The sequence below is a fragment of the Calidris pugnax genome, unplaced genomic scaffold (assembly GCF_001431845.1).
Source record: "Calidris pugnax isolate Ruff unplaced genomic scaffold, ASM143184v1 scaffold171, whole genome shotgun sequence".
Taxonomy (NCBI): Eukaryota; Metazoa; Chordata; class Aves; order Charadriiformes; family Scolopacidae; genus Calidris; species Calidris pugnax.
In genome coordinates, this window is record NW_015091064.1 from 9,443,458 (window position 1) to 9,463,041 (window position 19,584).

Genomic DNA, 19,584 nt, shown 5'->3' on the forward strand with positions numbered 1-19,584 from the left:
GTCTAAGAGCTAGGAGTTGAGCCTCAAAATTGAACCTTACCTCTTCACTAGCAGCTGTTCTCTGGTCAGACATCAGGACCCTCAGCTGGTTACTGTTCTGTGATCATGCCCTCCCAAAAATGGGCAAAACTGGAATCAGGTAATACTGCCTTTCTCACCTGTGGATAGTTATCCAAGATAGAGGTCTATACTTGCATTTCTTGATCTTTGGAAGTTGCAGAGGCTGCCTTTTGAATCATGACTCTTAGCATAATCCTTAGGGAAAGAAAAGAACTTAGAAGTACAACTGAGACCTATAGTTATGGGAATGAACTAAGGCTAGAAACTGAACTTGAATGATTTTTCTGGGTGAAGGCAGTTTGGTCTTCTGCTCTCTGGTTATCTGGTTTTCTGTTGTCTTCTCATTAATTTCTTATGCATCATTGTAAAGCTACTAAGAATTCTTTTTGGGTTTTGTTTGTTTATTTATCCCTATTAGAAAGCCATTTCAGACTCTTAACATCCCACATCGTATATCTCATGGGCAATTTATTATACCCATGCGTTCTTGTGCTAATTTAAACTATTTCTCTTCCTTGGTATTCCTCTCCCTTGGCTTTTGTATTCTAAGGTAAATAAACCCTGTTCATGTTCAGCTTCCTCTTGATGAACCTTCTCTGCACCTGTTTCATTTTGAATTCGTACATAGGCAAATAATAGAGATGAGGTCTTAGTGGTGACTTCTATAGCAATTAAGTGCCAAAGGTACTTGGTACCCAAGACAGGGCATGCAGTGTTTTCATGTGCAGTCACACTCAGCCATACAAATAGGCTTAAGTAACATACACCATCTGAAATCTAGTCCCATTTGGAATAAGACTGTGCTCCTTACAAACCAGAAAGTTGTACGATTCAGTAGTTTTTTCCATTTCAGTTGACCTAAACAATGTTCTTGGTTACAAATCTGCTTTCTGAACAGATACATCCTGTCAGTGCACACCACAGTACTTGAAGCCTTGCTGCATACAGGCCAGCTGAGTCTCTTTCCTCTTAACATAGATCTTTTTGAGGCTGTCTCATCTCTTTCTGCTTGGCTCAAGGGAGAGGGTGTACTGAGGAAAGAGAATATGGAAAAGGTTATGATTTTCAAAGATGAGATGCTTATTGTGGCTCACTGTACCCAAGCTCCATTTCTTCCACTGAAATCCAGACAGTCCTGTCCACTGCGCTGGGACTGGTCATGTTTCTTTCTGGGGGCCAAATAATGTCTACCTTGAACAGCATAAAGCTAATTCAAACCAAGAGGACAACTGCACCTGCTTCCTCTCAGCCAACAGGGCAGCTGAGCATCCAGATGTTTGTAGCTGCGGTTGAGTTTAGATATTTTCCATCCACTTTTCACAGGAACTAACAGTATTGCATTCCAGTGACCATACAATCCTGGCTTCCTGTCTTACAGGACTATAGTATCATTTTCACCTTTTTTGTCATTGTCAAAGATCTTCCAATTATGATTCTCTTTTCTGCAGTGAAGGGGTTTGTATCTGTACTTTTTGGTTCTTACTTGCATTCTTTGGACTTTTAAAGCCAGTGTTTAAGTCAATTATTTCTAGAATTAGCTGAACTATTGTATTGTGAAATACAGAGGAGGTGCTGGGGAATACTGACTGAGTTTAACTTTTCAGATCAGATGAAACTCTTAATTGCCACACTTCATGACATTTTACTTATGCATCCTGAATTGAAGCTCTTCCTAACTTGGTTTTATTTTAAATGATTTGATGGATGACATACTAAAATTTTTGTCTGGCAATGGATGACTTGCAAGCTGTTTGCAATGGAGACTGCTTTGTGTTTTCACGTTTATTAACTTTCTGATAATATATTCTTGTCCTTCTTTGACTCAATACATTGTGTTAGAGCTGTCAGCATAGTCATGTAAGTTGTAGACACTTTTACTGTGGAAAAAACAGAAATCTGCATTCCCCAGATTTCCATGAAAACAGAATTTCACTCTCCAAAACATTCTTACAGAGTAATATGGCAAAAAATGAGTAAGAATCTTTAGCTGAATCATTCTTCTCAGATAATTATTTTTTACATCATTTGTACAGCCTGACTTTGACTATCAGGCTGAAGAATCACCTCAAAGCAACTTTCTGCAAAAGAGTTTTCCTTCTCTATGGCTTTATAAGAGTAGTCATAATTGAATTGCATTGGAATTGGACTCCATGTGCAATGGACTCTGCAGATGCACAGTGAGCTTTTAGAACTGACCTATGTACAGAACTTGGTATGGTACAAACAAACAGATGATACAGAGAAATTAAGCAAGTTATTTTTTTTTAAGTTTATATTTGCTTGTTTGTTTTGTGTTGGGTTTTTTTTGTGTTGCCAAGAGAGTGATCGCTGGGAATCACTAGCAATTATAGCTGAAAAGATTCAATTTTCTGAGGAGGAGGTGCAAAAAACAACAGGGAAGAGCACCATCTTATTCAGTTTTAGAAATCTGCAGTGAAAAAGTTTGCTTCTGGAGGAGGCTGTCTTGGAATCAGTGCGAAGAAGTAAGCAATTGCAGAATGCTATTCATCTAACCTATTTTATACCCTGCTCCTTTAGCATTGGATGCATGCAAATACACTCCTGCAAATACACTCCTTCATATTTGGCACAGAATCATTTTCTCATTGCGGCCTTCAGGCTTTCAGGATACAAGGTGGTAAAAAAGATAGCCCTATCCTCCCCTCATTCGATCTATGGTTTCTCTGCTGATGCTTCCAGAAAACCTTGCCAAGTAATACCAGTGGGTAGGGTGTAACCTTTGCAATGTACTACACTGTCTGGTAAGACTTGGCCTCAACCCAACAGATCTGTTGATTTCATGTTTAGTTAAGTGAAGGTGACATTGCGACTTGATGACCTCTGTTAACCATATTTTTCCAAATAACAGATGAAAATGCTTGAGCTTTTTAAGTTTTATTAAAGATTAATCATTTGAATGGAATCAGTTTTGGCAAGGATCACAACCAACATTCATTCATCATGAAAAGAGAACTAATAGGTATATGGACAGAAGGTGCAGAATTCATTCTTGAAAGGGGTATATGTTGGGGATGGGAAGAAAAATGGCTTTGGCTAACCTTCTTTACCAGCTCTCATAACCAAGAAGAAAAGATGTCCAAGTCCAGTTTCCTTCCTGTGACATCTGTTCATTGATTGTGCAGTTGCCTTTAAAGCAGGTACAGATTTCCTGGAGGGATGTAGTTAGAGGCTTTCTTGATATGAGATGTTAATCCCTGTCTCCCATCCTCTGCTGTAGAATTAGGTGTTTCTCACATTACCAAAGAGGTGGGAACATGACTTTTGCCACCACCACAGCACAGGAGAGGAAACAAGGTGTCAGAGGGAGAGGGAATCTATTCCTGTGTTCATGGCAGGTGAGAGCAGCCTCAATGGACAGACTGGTTGTAGCCATGCTGAGGTTTGGAGTTTGATCCTTGGGCTACACTGCTCTCTCTAGCCCTACATTGACTGTACATATCTCCCAGCATAAAAGTCACCATCCTGGTCCCGTGCTGTTGACTTAGAGGCTCTGTTTAGTCCCATTTAAGGTCAAAGGACAATATTTCTTACAAAAAAGGACCAAAAGGAGAAACTTCACAGTTCTCAGAGAATGGTCCCAATACATGGATTCATGATCAAGCATCATTTGTGGATGCACAGAGAAAAACTTGGGGACTTGTGTGTGTGTATGTGTGCACATGTGTGCATGTGTGTGTACAAAAGAATAACACACTTTGCTTTCTTCTGTTGACAGTCTAATACTATAGGTATCAGGGTTGGGAGCAGAAGGTTCAAAATTCTTCAGCCTGGGGTGGGACTGAACCAGTATCACAGCTACAAGCAATATAATAAAAGATGTTTGTCTAGTTCCCATCTATTCTTTAAGAAAAGTGGCTGTGCACTGAGCCTAAGTATGCTCAGATTATCTCCCCTTTCGAGTCCTAGACATTATGTCTATAGATCAACAGTGCTTAGGCTGGACTCAACACTCAGATGTCTTGGTCATCACTCCAAAGTCAAAACATTGATTTTTACATGCTTTTGGGAATTAATAGAGCTGGGAATCTCTAGTTGGGACTTAAGTGGACAAAGTCAGTCTGAATCTCAGTCTTTACTTGCTGCACGAACAGGGAGGAAAAGCTTTTCCATCTTCAATTCTAGGGCTGTTCAGACTTCTGTTAGTTTTGTTCTTTGTTCCGCTCTTTTTGCTCTTTGCACTGACTGACGCACTCGCTATCCCACAATAGCTATTTTGTTTCTCATCATTTGCCTTCAGTGGGTTATCTTTGGCAGAGGTTTTCACCTAAGGCAGTGAAGAAACCATGGACATGCTGAGGAAACTGTCTGTGATGGGAGCAGAGTCAAAGGCAATTAAAGGGGGAGTTTGTGCAGAGATTCCATAGCCAAGCTTTGACAGTAAAAATGTTTACACGGTGAATTCTCTCAATCAGACAGGGGAGTAGCTCCCCACACAACTGTGCACGTGCTAGAGAGAAAGTTTTTGTATGTATGCTTAAGGCTGTTTGGACAGAAATTAGCATACCCAACAGGGGTGAGGAGTTTGGGGACAAATTGTGGTCCTTTTCTCTTGTACCCTGGTTGGACAGGACCTGGGATAGAGGGTGGTCCATACACATATATTGTATTATGGCTGAGGAGTGTATAAACACAGCATAGCCAAAATCTGTGATCTAAGAAGACAGGTTCAGTGAAAAACTCTTCACCTGCCAGCACTGAAGTTTATAGGTTTCTTTTTCTTGGGTCAGTGGCTTTATTAAGACCTGAAATACTGCAGGGTGAGTATTCTTTAAGGTACTGCCAGCTGCTGGGGATAAGCTTATTTGTAACATACAGATTTTCCAGTAAGAGGGGAAATTCAAAGAGAAACTAGGAGGAAAAAAAGTGATGAATAATCCAGAAAAACAATTAGATGTCTAACTGCTACTTTAGACACTTAAATCCAGCTGTAAGTCCAAGGCTTCTGCTTGACTGAATCCTGGAAACATCCAGATTTTTGTCAGTAAAATGCATTCACACTTGCATACATACAATGTCAGTAGAATGTGTTGTCTGTATGTAGTTTCCTTTAAAAGCCAGACTGTGATATCTGAAAAATTTATTCCAGAGACTTGTCTATCTTCTGAGCTGTTCTCCTAAACCTGTTCACTTGCAGGTTTTTGTGCTGGTTTTTTTTTTTTTATTATTATTATTTTCGAAGGATATGTCTCATATAATAATTCTTCTCCAAGTAAAATCAAATTGAATTAAAGCTGTTTAGACTGGATGGAAAAATTGGACAAAAGCTTAACTTGTGTACTTCCTACACAAACAACATCCTCAGTGCTGGACCATGGTACTGGTGTTATTTGCCTTATCTTACTTTTCCAAAGACTTAGATTTCCCTGGTGCTATCTCCTCTTCTGCTAACACAAATAAGGTTCCCTGCCTTCATTTGTTGAAGCAAGTCTTTCTTGGGTTTGAGGCTTTACCTGTTTAGAAAACATCTTTTTTAAGCAGGGAGGCAGTTATGACTAAACTCACTGGACAAAAACATATATATGAGCATATATAAATATTTTTCTTGTGTCTCTCACTATAGGCTCCTTAGCCTCTGAAATGGGAGTTTTTCTCAAAATGCTCAAAGAAGTCACATTCTCTGTTGACTCCTTCTGTGACATTTTTGGCTTTAACCTTTCTGTCTCTTAGTTTCCTCTGCTGTATAACAAAGGTAATAAAGTTTAAGTTTTTTCCTCTCTAAGATTATTCTACAGTAATTTGCAAAACAATTCTAGTTCCCTCAAGCTACAAATATTTGGCTAAAGGGAATGTGTGATTTTCAGAGATGCTTGCCCAACAATTTCTACATCTTGGACTCCTGTGAGGTGTGTCATGTTAAGCACAGCAACGTGGACACATATTGACAGGCAAAACTTGTAAAAATTGCTGGTCTTGTAATTCTTGCTGGATTTTTGAGAAGAAGATATATCCAAAATCAGTAAAAAGCATAAAGCGAAATGTATATTTCCATAATAATGGAAATCTTCCATTCTTCCAATATAGAAGACTCATTTTTCAATTGACAGATCCTCTGCAAAAAAAATATATTTATCCTTACATACACTATGAATTACACCCTTCCCTTCATAATGTATAAATTACATGTGCTGCCAGTAGTGCTCCAGCAAAGCTCTCATCGGTAAGATATCGATTTAACTGAATACACCCTGTGAGGGAGAAATGTCCATTAATAAGCAACAAGTAAGAATCACTTGTAGAGGAAACGGTTAAAAGAGGCAGAAGTGCTGTAAGACAGAATCAGAGAATGCACATAATCCCAGCTTGATGCAATTACTCTAACATGAATTTAAAATAAAATTAAAGTTAACAGTTTAAACTGATGTTTGAGGGGTTTTAAAAAGATTTAGTTTCCCTTGGAACCACTATGTTATTTGAGCCACTGTAATCTCAGAGCGCAGTGCTCATAACTTCTCTCAAGCACTGTTACTACTAGATTATGCCCACAGGTTACGTTACAAATGTCCAAAAACCTTAAAATTATTAAACCTAGATTAAAGTGTTCAGAGAATATGGTGTTATTTTAGTCTCCTGCCATATCCTACATTTACTATAAAACTGTTATACTGGCATTCTAATAAAATGTCATAAAGCAAGTATGTAAGGAGGTGTTTTGGGTTTGTTGCAGTCCGATGGAAGCCAAGTTAACATGGCAACCAAAATGTGTAACAGAAACACTTAAATGTTTTTCATAAACTGCAAACCTTGTAAGAGTCTAAGAGCACGTTGACTACTGGGCAGTGCATTACTGAAGATTACTGCCATATATTCTTGATGCTTCATCTTAGATCATTTCTATATGACTCAAAACTTAAATATCTGAATTGAATAACCTACTTTCTCTCTGTCACACTCCTACCCACTCGAGCCCACAGGTTGTCCCTTTGACTCCAGCAGCCACAATTAAAGAGGAAGGAATGATTTATTCCTTGAACCTTGGGAGCAAAGTTATTACACTCTGATTGATATATAGAAAGTTTAGAACCAGAAGGGACCTACGAGATCCTCTGGGTAGTCTTATTTTTCTTAAGCTTCCTCACATATTGAAGAACACCTTATCCTGATGCCTACGCAAGGGATATACAACATTAACAGAGTCCATAATGTCTGTAATGCCTCATCTGCTGAATATGCTTGTGTTCTTTTTCCTATCTGTAATGCACTTGTTCTTTGTTCTGGCTCACAGATGTTTCAAAGTTCTTTATTTAACTCAATAAAAAATAGAGTCTCATTATTAAACCTCAGTTGTTGTTCACAAAAATAGAAGGGTTCAATGATGTCTGGACTGTAGCTTAAAATTTTACCTCCTGGCATATTCACGAGGAGAAATAAGACAGTCCGTCTTGACTAGCAGGTCATCTCAACGTTCCCATTTGAGACACCCAAATCAGTACTCTATTCTTGCTATCAAGGAATAAACCAGTTTACTCAGGCTCAGTTCTGAGAGAAAGAAAGTTACTCGATAAAGTTCCTTTTACCTAATGAACTCCAGATGAATCCTTTAAAAATGTTTAGTGGAATTACCTGCGATAGGCCGAGTTTTTTTCTCAGTAGCAAAACCTCCACTGAGATTATGGGTATACTCACATACAGTACACCAATACAGAATATGAAACTATATAGAGGTATGAAGGAAGAGTAAGGGAGGAAGAGAGTTCTGTGAAAGAGAGATGCTAATGCTGTCTGGGGAGGTGTCTTTCATTTATTTACCTCAGCTGATTGGAGACGGAAAAGCAAAAAGCTACTCTACTTCAAGAGACAGTGTGGCCATTTACAGACTAATCAAGAGTTCACACAACAAAAAATAAAAGACATACATCTGACACGAGAATCAGACAATACATTTTGCATTGGTCAGCAAGGTTGGGGCAGTTTGGAGGAAAAAGTGCTAAAGACATTGCATGAGGGATGACACCTTAGTGATTCATAACAGAAAATCTTGAGGAATCAAAGGATTCCTAGTATGTCCAAACAATGATAAGTCTAATAACAATTAATTTTAAAAATAGTTAATTAAAATGATTGAACGATGCAACTCAGAACTGACCATAATTTTCACTGAAGCCGATATGAATTTAATAAAAGAGTTTCTGTTGGAAAAAGCATTTAGTAAAACACAAAAAAATATTTTAAACTTTTTCTTAGTACATATCCCTCCCTAAAAAAAACCCAACACAAGTACTAAACATTTCATTTTCAGAAAATATTTATAATTTGAAAAAAATCAGTTTTTTATTAAGGGTACAGATCTTTCAAAGGTAAAAACAGAGCCATCTTTGATTCATATAAGATGGGAATAATCAGTTATCCATTGTGGCTTGACAGCTTTCATTTTTGACAAGATGAAAAAACAAACTTTTTAAACCAAAACACCTGAAAAACAATTGTTGACACAGTCTCAGTTGTGGCTACAGATCTCAGCAGCACAAATGAAACTGAAGAGGTAAATATAGGCAAATGACTTCAAATTGCCCATTAATCACTCCCTAACTTGAGCAGACTTGTTCTCACTATAGTCGTACAGCTCCTGCTCCCTCACTGCCTATCTCTCTGACGATAGCTGAACTTCACCTGTGCTCAGAAACCTTAAGTGACCCACAGCAAGAAAGATGCAGTTGTTGTGTAAATGCAAAGATAGGACTGAAGTACCATGCTTTGTTCAGAGCTTTTAAAATCTGAATGAATTAAATTCCAATTATTCGCAGCACAGAGCAGAAAGAAAGTATTAAACCAGCATCTGCAAGCCAATCACATCACCAAAATAGAAGTAACCATAATAATACTGCTAGAGGAAACACATTATAAAGGCAAGAGAGGCACTTCTTCCTGTCAAATCTACTGTATTTGGTTCCAATCAAGCAGTGGTGAGGATCATTTGGAGTCCCATCTGTGCCTCACATAGTCTCACAGATATGGAATGTGAAATGTGCCATTAAAGCTTGCAAGTCTTTAACAGAGGACTCAAGTATGCTAGCACTGATGGGTCTGGGACATCCTTTAGATCATCAACGGTTCAAGTGCATTGCATTTGAATGTCTTGTGTGACTAGCTCAGAGACATCACTGTTTCTATTGGTACAGCTGACAGAACTTGTAAGGCTCCTTATTGTCAAAATATCTCCATTACATGAACCATGAACCTTTCTGATATAGCTGGTAGAGCTCACCCTGAGATGTGATGGTGCTTGCAAGGTGTTTTAATAAAAGACCTCACCATTCCCAAGAGAGAAACAGTTATGGGTCAAAGTAATTCCAACATTTTCTAAGTCAAACAATAGCATAAGTGGCATAGTGGGAAACAGCAACAGTTCATGACATGTTGAACATTATAGTTGGGGGCACTTAAAAAATCTGGCCATATGGATAGTAGAGACAGGTGTAGAAATTTTTTAGAGCCTGCTAAAGCTTTAGAGTATATGGGATGTTTTCTTCTAAAAAAAGTCTGAGGGTTAGTATCTGTTCAGTGTTCAGAAGGCAAGAAATTCTTCCAGCACTTGGAAAAGTTGAACTGGATCAAAGGGTGCTGTTAAAGGGTGCTGTTAACAATTAAGTAGATTGTTAATTCCACAATCTACTTAATGTCCCCAGAAAACTCTGTCTTTCCCCTAGAATAACTATGCTGTTCTTGAACCTGAAGACTGAGATCATATACCAGCCTTCATTCCAGTGTGCAAACAACTTTTCATACAATAATATGGTTTCAGTCATATTTTGAAGTAAAAGAAATGTACTTCAGCAAAAGGTGCTTATAGAATCATACAGCTCAAAGACATTTCAGGTATCCATGTAATGCATACCTCTGCCCAAAGTAGAATTGTTTGCCCCAATGGTACCCTCTAAGATGTCCAATACTGGAAACTTCACAATCTTCTCTGGTTAAGAAACACCAAGACATTTATTCTTTTGCTTCCACTGACACAAGACTGTAAGCATTATCATATTTGTTGTTTAATGTGTGAAAAGACAGATGCATCCCAGTCTTTTGTGACCTGCATTTTACTGGAAGGATCAATACAGATCATGTTCCAAGTCTGGAACTTTGGATGCAAGATTTTATTGCTGGCTCGGCATCCCCTCTTCAATGTGACTTTGGGTAACCATCTCTGAAATGTTTATTTCCTCAGAAATATTATGAAAGTAGTACCTTCCCATTCACCAGGAAGTATAAGGAGAAACATCTTCAAGGAGATTGACCCATCATTAGCAAATTTTCAGTAAAGTCCCAAGACCTCGTCTGTATACTCAACCTTCCTATTGCTTATAAGGCCAGGACAGTGCCAGGAATATCAGCCTTTGAGATTTTTTGTTATTTAGGAACATGGTTCTTTGGTCATACAGAAGGCTGTTTTAGGCCAATGACTTAAAGATTCCCAGGCTACTTCCGTACTAGTAAACTAAACTCATGAGGGCTTGAACACAGACATTTTCCCATATGACCATATACGTAACTTAACTGCTGACATGGTCCCTGGCCCGGTTCCGGCCCTTAGTCATGAACACTCTCTCACACAGTGCCCAGGCTCATTGTGAGGGATTTCACCAGTCAGAAGCTGCTCTCAACAGCATGTGTGAGACCAGTAAGTTTTGAGAATTCTGATGTGAACTTTACCAGGACACTTAAATGCTGGAGAATGGGCATTGTGCCATTTTATTTACTAGTAGAGATGTAGTCACAGGTCTGAAGGCCAGGAATAATCCAACTTGACTCAGACTCAGGGACACCAGCAAATTAACCAAGAAAAATCTCTGGACTGCTGTCATATGTTACTCTCTTCCAGCAGTTCTTTAGATTCTGTACTATCCTACGTCAGGAGAGATGGGTACCTCAGAGAGGGATGCCAAACACACGATGTGAACCCTAGCTGGGTTAGCAGCTGTTAACATCAGGTTTAACTTAGATTACCAAATCACATTTCTGAAGTTAAGCAATGTAAATAGCAACTGTAGTTAGAGAAGGGGAAAATCAGAACACAATAATAGGCTTCAGCCCCAGTATTTCTAGCTTTGGTTCAGACTCAGACTGGCATGTTAGTTTTGAATTCTTCCATGAACAGAAATATTTCACAACTGATAAACCTATTATAATGGAGATGCACTGCAGAGGGCCTTCCACATCAAGGTTCTGCCATCACCCTTATTATATCTGAGTGATACCAACTCAGATTCTTCCCTTCATATCAACTTTTAAAACACTGCTTCATGGGGAAAGAAAACCAGTCTCTCAGGTAACCAACTCCCAAACCACTTAGGTCTTTATAGGTTAAAACCAACACCTTGAACTCAGCCCAGAAATTTATTGGCAGCCACTGCAGATTTTGGAGACTGGGTTTTTTTTATGTCCTCTCTGCATGATGCTCCACTTAATAAACAGGTGGTTGAATTGTGCACACTAGATTCAGTTGCCAAATGGCCTCAAGATGTAGCCTCACACGGAGTGCATTAGAGTAATCTAACCTTGTGGTAAGAAAAGTATGGATAACTTGAGCAGGGACCACATGTGACAGGAAAGGTTGTGCTCTCCTTGCCAAACACAGCAGGAAGAAAAAAAACTCTCTTGGCTGGCTGCATCTGCTACCACAGCATCGACAAGCTGCCCAAGATCTTCTGTGTGCTCCAGGACCTGAATGCTCAATGGGAAGCTGGACCTAAGTTCTGAAATAAGGTGCTTGGATTCTGGAGCAGGAGGCTGAAAATTATGTGACAGATTCACTTAAATTGAATAATGGAAGTTTTCATGACTAAATATAAAATGAACAATGTAGCTTGTAATATAGTCCTTGTGTTATTTATTCTGATACTAAATGTAATTTTATGCTGTTCCTACAATTTCCATGTGGAATGTGCTTACTATTTTGAATTCATAAGAGCACAAGTTCATCACTGAAGTGGGAACATGAGATCTGGGAGAACGCGTGTGGGCTGCTCATGACCAGGAGAATGATGGTGTGAAGTGTGGCATTACAGAACTGACAGGCTATTCCTGCTAAATCAGGCAGCAATGAAATATTTAAAAATGTAGACATCTTAATTTTCACTTGAACTGTCCAGAAAAGTCTAAGTGAGGGGATTATGTTGGAAATCAACACTGCATTGGTACATTTCTTCAACATTTTCTCTGCTGCCTGTAAGCTGAAATCAATACTTTAACACGACAACGAAGATGTAGAGTGGTTGGAGAAATTTAAATTTTCCAGCAAACAATCTTAGGTAAAAAATCATGAGGTGTCTAAATCCTAAATTATCATAAAGCTGTGAATCTGTTGTTTGTCAGTATTAAAGAAGGGTAAAAACCTGAAATTAGTGGAGGACTCACTTCACCTTGCTGAACTCTCATTTCTTACAAATTCTACTTCATCTCATTCTGATGTGTGTCAGCTTCTAATAGTAGCTTCCACTGGATTCTGGCCTTAAATGCTTGAGGATGTAAAAATAAATAGATTTTTATCAAAACACAAATATAAACTGTTTCAAACATTGTATTATCATTGCAACTTTTTTAGCTTGTGTCAGTTTTTTCTGGGTTGTACCATTTATTTTCGGGGATACAAACAGTTGTTCAAAACCTTATTGAAAAAAGAGATTCCTCATTCCCAAAATAGAGGAAATATTTGCTAAAGTATCTACATGTATAGAAACATACATTTAATTCACCTGTGTGGTTAAAGTATCCTGATGTCTATGCTCTATCGTCTCTATTACTGTGCTTTGTATAGTGTATACTCTAGAAAATAGACATACAAAATATAGTCCCCACTCTGGTTTCATCAAAGCATACTGAAAAGGAAGGCTACTGTAAAAAAATAATCACATGAAGTCATAATAAATTACTGATAATGTCAATTAACTGATTTTAGCCACAAGGAAATTGAAGAGTAGCTGGTGTGGAGGTCTCTGTTTGCCCAAGAAACTATTTATCCAAGGAATATGTATAGATGCTACTGTTGCATTTCCTCCACTCCTTCTGAGAAAGCTCTCCGTTTGAAAGAAAGATATTTTTGGACTGCTGAAGGACTGTTCAACTCCTGCACCCTACCTTGGTGTGGTTGGGGGCTGACTTTGCATTCAAGAGGACTAACTGCAGGGTACTCTGATAAACCCAGTTTATTCTTTTATTGGTTTAAGCATTGGAGTGAAAACAGGATTTGCATGTCATTTTTATTATAATTTGGTTTCCTGTTCAGGCTAAAATAGCTTTTGAAACTGCATTTTATCCACTCGTGAACTAAAACAACGTCTTGTAAAACTGTGCTGGGTTTACGCTAGTTTCCCTTATTTGAAACATATGCAGAAGCTTATGGTTGTGATCTAGGATTAATACTGTTATAGGCTGGGTTAAATCTAGTTGGAACTGCTGGGTGTGACGGTCACTCTTCATTTAAGATAGTAGAAACAGGCTCATTTTTAATGTGATAGCAGTACTCAAGCTGCAACAAAGGCACACCCAAGGCCACTAAGGAATTTGAACTATCTTGGAGGAAGGCTTTGCTGTATATTTTTTAGAAGGGTATGTGCGTGCATGTATCTGTATGTCAGAGAGAGAGAGAGGGAGAAACGATCAAAGTGCAGAGAAGCTCACATTAAGAAGCCTCTCGTGGTAAAGCTAGGGTGAAAGATCCTTTTCCATTTCTCTCCTGTATTATCTGCTTGCTCCCTCCAAGCAACCCCTCCACTCCTCTGGACTTAATCAGCCATTCGTTTTTGGTATTGAAGCTATTTATGTGGCTGTGTTCTTAAGCATATCTGTATACTAGTTGTTTTAAAGAAAAAAAAATATTTCTTTCTCTCCCTCCCCTCCCCAACCCAAGCAATTTCCCCATTTGAGAGCATTGTTACAGAAACAGTGGCACCGGCACAAAGGGAATTTGCACCAGAGGCAGAGAGGGAGCAGGGGACTGGATCACCTGCCACAGTCAGGAAGGGTTAGATTGAAAACCTTAGCCTAAAGGAATTGTAACTAAAATTACAACTTTGGGGTAAAGCAACCCCTGATTTGAAAAGACTAAGGAGCTATATTGGATGATTCGGTCCTTTTAGCTGCCCTGGTAGCCTCCAGAAGCATCCAGAAGAACAAACCCCTGCATGATGTCTGTTCCTGGAGGCAGCTGAGTCTGGTTTGTTCACACCGTCTATTATATCCTGCTTCCAGTGCACCTGGCTTCCTTCTGCTTTCTCTTCCCACACTAGTGCCTTCCAATACCAATACATCAGAAAGCCTCTCTGCTCCCTTTTCTTCCCTGCCTGCACCAGCTTGGAGCTAGAAACCTTCGCCCTCCCTAAGGACCTCTACCTGATGGGTCTCCCTCTCTGAATGAGACAGTGTAGAAAGGTCCTGGAAACCCTGAGAGGTGGTCTGCAGACAGCTTTGGAGGCCTGGTCACTGACTGCTCTCTGAAATTCTCATGTAGATGAGAGTGTGGATTCCTTCCCTGACTTCCCTCTGGTATTCAGAAAAGACAGATTTCATAGAGAATTGCATCAAAAATACTGAACTGACAGAAGTGGTGGCTTTTCATTCAAGTAACAAGGGGTAACATTTACACCTCACAGGTAATTCCAAACATTAGTTCAGCTCTGCTGTTAGTAAGCACTAGGAGGACCTATGGAGAGTTCCTATTAGGGACAAGGAGAAAACTTGGTGATAGAAGATGTCACCTTTGCTCTAAGCTGTATTGTTCACTTTAAATTTGCTATTGTACTGCTCACAAGAACCCTGTGTGCTCACTGTCAGGTGGATTACAGAACAAGTTTGTTTCAGATGACTATCCATTTAGGCAACTGTCACTCTGGGTTTGCATTGTCTGCAAACATTCTGGAGCAAAATGCTGTCCCAAATAAACGTGCATAACTATAGCCAACTTCAAAACTGGACATCCACCCATACTGTGGGGCAAGTGATTGGGACTATATCTCAGAAAATAACATTAATAGAGTAGAACTATTAGTTTTAGACATTAAACTGCAAGACAAGATGGTATGATTAGCTACATTGACTCAAAAAATGTATAATAAATCTTCCTCAAATTATTTTTACTTCAACTAGAAAAAGCTTATTAGCATAATATAATGTTTTCCAGGGACAGAGGAAATACAAACCAAACCTTTTAAGTCATTTCAGTGATCAATTAACTCACAAAAACCTAAAATTTACACTTTGTTTTGAGGCTGAATTTGATTGTATTCATTTTTCTGTCACCAGTTCTGGTATGTTGAAGAGTCTTTACCTGTTCATTAGCTCACACCAAACCCGATTCTTGTCAACAATCTCGTCCACAGATATTGCAGATAGAATGGGGTCCCCAAGTCTTAGGTGCAAGATATCTTTTGCCATCTTATAATTTCATGTCCGAATTCTACCTCCACAATATGCTACAGGACTTAAGGTCCAACTCAGGGCACAGCATCCCGTTAGCAGTTCCCGTCACCACATCCAGAGACAACGTAGTGTCCTCTGGCTTCTTCCAGCTTCCTTTCCTCATATATAAGAACTGTACCACCCTTTTTGTTTAAGTGCTATATTGGGAATTTGAACTCAGCTGTTTATCCTTTACAGCTCAGAAGCCATTTGCAGAGGTACTTCTTCCCTAGTCTGTAAATACGGTTTGCTTATACTGAAAACTATTTCAGTTGCCTGCAGCTGACCACAGAATCCTAATTATTCAATGTAACTAATTTATTCTCTTTGTTATTAAGCATTCTTTCCAATCTAGATCATCTCTAAATATTAAATATAACAATTATGTGTTTTCCTCTATTTAATCAACAAAACATTAAGTAGCAGACGGCCATGAATTAAAGCTTGTCGGACTTTGTCATAGATGTGTCACAAATGATTCCTGTTCACAATTCCATATGGCTCCTTAACCAGTGCTTCATTTAGTGGAGCAGTACTCTGAATCTACAACATATATGTTTCTTGGTCAAAGTAAAAGAAAATGCCAAGTTGGATACCCTACAGAAATCTATAGTATCAACTTTATTATCCCTGAAGTGTTTAATTTCATCAAAGATATAAAAGTACAGATATAACATTAAAAAACCAGACAAGATCTGTTTTCATTAACTTTTCATTGTGTTATTCATTATATTCTTCTTTAATTCATTATTAAAGAAATTACAAATGACCCAGTACACTATTTTGCCATGGAGTAACACCAAAGCTGACGTTCTTATAGTTAACCTTTCACAATATTACCACAGTTGTAGCTGCCTTCTACACCTCTACAATTTCTTCAGTGTTTCAGACAGCTTATGCACTTACTGTCTTCCCACTTGCAGATGCAGGAATCCTCACCTATTGATTTAACAGCCTCCCACTTTGCTGTAGGACTGGAAATATTTTCAGCACTGTCCTTTATAAGAATGTATCCTCCAGCTCTGTCCTGAATAAAAAGCAGAAATACCCATTGAACACTGCTTCCTTTGTGTCATTAACAGTAGTTGGAATAATGTTTCCAACTACGTAATGACATGGACACTCACAGGTTTTCTTTGGTGCTATTACACTTCTCTGCTTTGGCAAAGTGTTCCTCCTTGCATATTTTTGCTTCTTTCATAATTTTTGCCACAGTTCCTTGTCTAATACTATGCTTTGCTGTAGGTTTTCACTCTATTCTTCTTCCTTCTAGATTAATTTTAATTTTTGTATTTGCCATTGTTTCACCCTCCATTAGATTATTTTACTTTATCACCATAAACATCTTATAATTCTAGGGTTGTGAATCTGGGATAAGTGAGAGAAAAACTTATTTAAACATTTCTTGATTATCTCTTCTTTTTTGAACATTGTTTTCTACAGATGATTTACATTCCTCATTCTTGTCAACTTGTGAAATTAACTCTCCCGGAACACTGGCCACATCCTAAATGAAAGAAGTCATAAATATTTACTTCAAGGCAACTGTTAAATTTCGCCTCTACAGTGGCTTGCTTTGTTTATGGCGAGGTGAGAACTAGGTAATTCCTTTCTGTCAGATGCAAGATTTTTTGAAATGTTACATCTTACTTTCAAAAATTGAGTGTTTTGAACAAACAGTATGAGGTTTCCAATAAAAGTATTAAAGTTCTCCAGGATAATGCAGCTTACTTTTTTTTTTCTGGCACACAATAGATTATGAACAAACCAGTCCTTCAGTTTCCAGTGTGGATTGTGTACTACACACTGATCTTTCTGTAAGATGGACTTAGTAGCGTGTAGGATTATTTTTAAAAGTGGCATAGAAACAGGTGGGTGGAGATCACCACCTCCTTTTCCCATTTGCTCACTAATCCATTTTAAGTACATTATAACCCTAAGGCTGGGTTTTCTGGACATTTCTCCCTTCTTCCGCCAGAAAGTTTTGCCTGGGCAGACTAAGGGGTAATCATACATTTGTCTGGGATTTCCCTACGTCTGGTAGCTCTAACTAGATGGACGTCTCCAACTCAGCTGGTATATATCCAGAAATACACGTGGGGCTGACTAGCTGCCTGGACCTTTATTTATAGGAAGCTTTCAGTTTAATGGCTCCATAGTCACTCTACAACAGTACAGAAGGTCCAGTGCTTCTAGGAAATATCTGTCACTCCCAAGCATCCTGTGTTCACATTGCCCTGAAATATCAAAGTGAGAACATTAGAAAAGGCAATTTTTGATTGGACCAAAGTATCTTCAGCCCAATAGCCTGCCTCTGGCAGTAGGGGAAGTCTAGGCAACACCAAGTGCTCCTTCCCCAGCAAGCCTCCCCCACTTCCAGCCATTAGAGAATTAGGAACTTCTCAAATTAGAAGTAACATCTTTATGTTAAATAGTCCTTGTGGCAATTTTCTTTGGCTCACCAGTTTTTGAACCCCACTTCACTTTTGGCATGTCTAGCATCCTGTGACAATGAGCTCTGTTGTAACATTGTGAGTTGTATGAAAAAGATCTCTTACCTGATGCTTTTATCTGATGCCTCTATTCATGAAATACAATTGAAAGTAATTCTTCTTCCAGAGCACACATCATGTTATGCACTTAAATTTCACATAGACCATGATTTTATCTCCTCTCTCAACTGAGTTTTTTCTAGGTTTGTTTTTCATCATATGGTTACTGTTCCGTGTTTTTGATCACTTCTGTTGTTTTTCACAGAATCACAGAATGATATGGGGATAGAAGAGATCTCTGGAGATCATCTAGTCCAACCCCTCAATTTTCTTTGTATTTTCCTTAGTTTTCCTGTGGATTTTGATGGATGCAGCACCAGACCTAAATACAACTCAAGATGTGATCGCACTGTGCATCTATTGAGTGACATATCAAAGATTAATATTTTATCTTGAGTGTCACATTTTAAATGAATTGTAGTTCAATATCCCTTTTAGTTCTAGACGTGATGTTCTCCTGACTCTCCTGAAGAACATATCCTCTCTATTTTCTTCTTTCCTCCCAGCTCACAGATCCTCTTTGTCCTTGCCATAACCAGCTGTGCTTTTAGCTCTGATAACATCAGAGCTGTGAGAGAGCTAAAAGCATTGGCTGGACTTGGTTGACTCCGGCCAGAGTCATTCACATTAGTTGCCCTTTCTAGGAGCAGGATGCAGAGACACTACGGCTGGTTGTGGAGAGAAGTAGCACAAATCCAGCAGAGCTTTTCTCTCTGGGCTTTGTGCCACAGCTCTTTGTAACGGGATCCCCTTCACTTGGGAGAAACCACTACCCAAGAAGCCTAATTCAGTATAGCTGCTCTGATGTGGCTGTTGCCAAAATATGGCAGTCAGCTTTGCATTCAGGTTTTGAAATATTTTACATTAATTCTCACCCCAGTGATTTTGGCTTGCCCATCATGAAGACCACCATAGAGAAATAGTGATTGGTAATTGAAATATGTGCCTGGAAAGCCTTCCATTATTAACCTCATGTGTTCTGGGCAAATTCCAGGTCAGATAATTACATTCCACCCACCATAAATTCTCCCCGTGATTCCGTGTGGGTATGTGTTAAGGGAAAAAATCAGGCTGCTGATTTAGGTGATTATTTTCTTAAACCTTAACCAAATGGATAAACCAGGTTGGGAAAGCAGTTATGTAGATTATTCACAACTTCCATTACTTGTATGAGGTTATACACATCCCATGCAATTCAGATCAAAGACACTTTTAAAATGGTAAAATTAAACCGGTATTATTTTGGTTACTACTAACTGACAAAACAGTTTCATTCATTCTGCAAGAGAAATTGTATTTCCTCCTCCCTTTCATATTTTTTTCCTGCAGAAAAATATCTCAAACTAACTCTGTCAGTAATAATTTATCCTGTAACATATAGTGGGTTTCCAGTTCTCAGGGACCCGTGCTGACTCCCAATTGGTTCTTAATGCAATTATCATTTATTCTATTTGGATATTAGCATTAAAGAGGTGTATTTTTTTTCATAACAGCTTTGCGTATGTTCTGCATTAACATTCCAGTGCTGCCCAGTAAAAATAGTTGGCCATCTGCCCACTTTTTA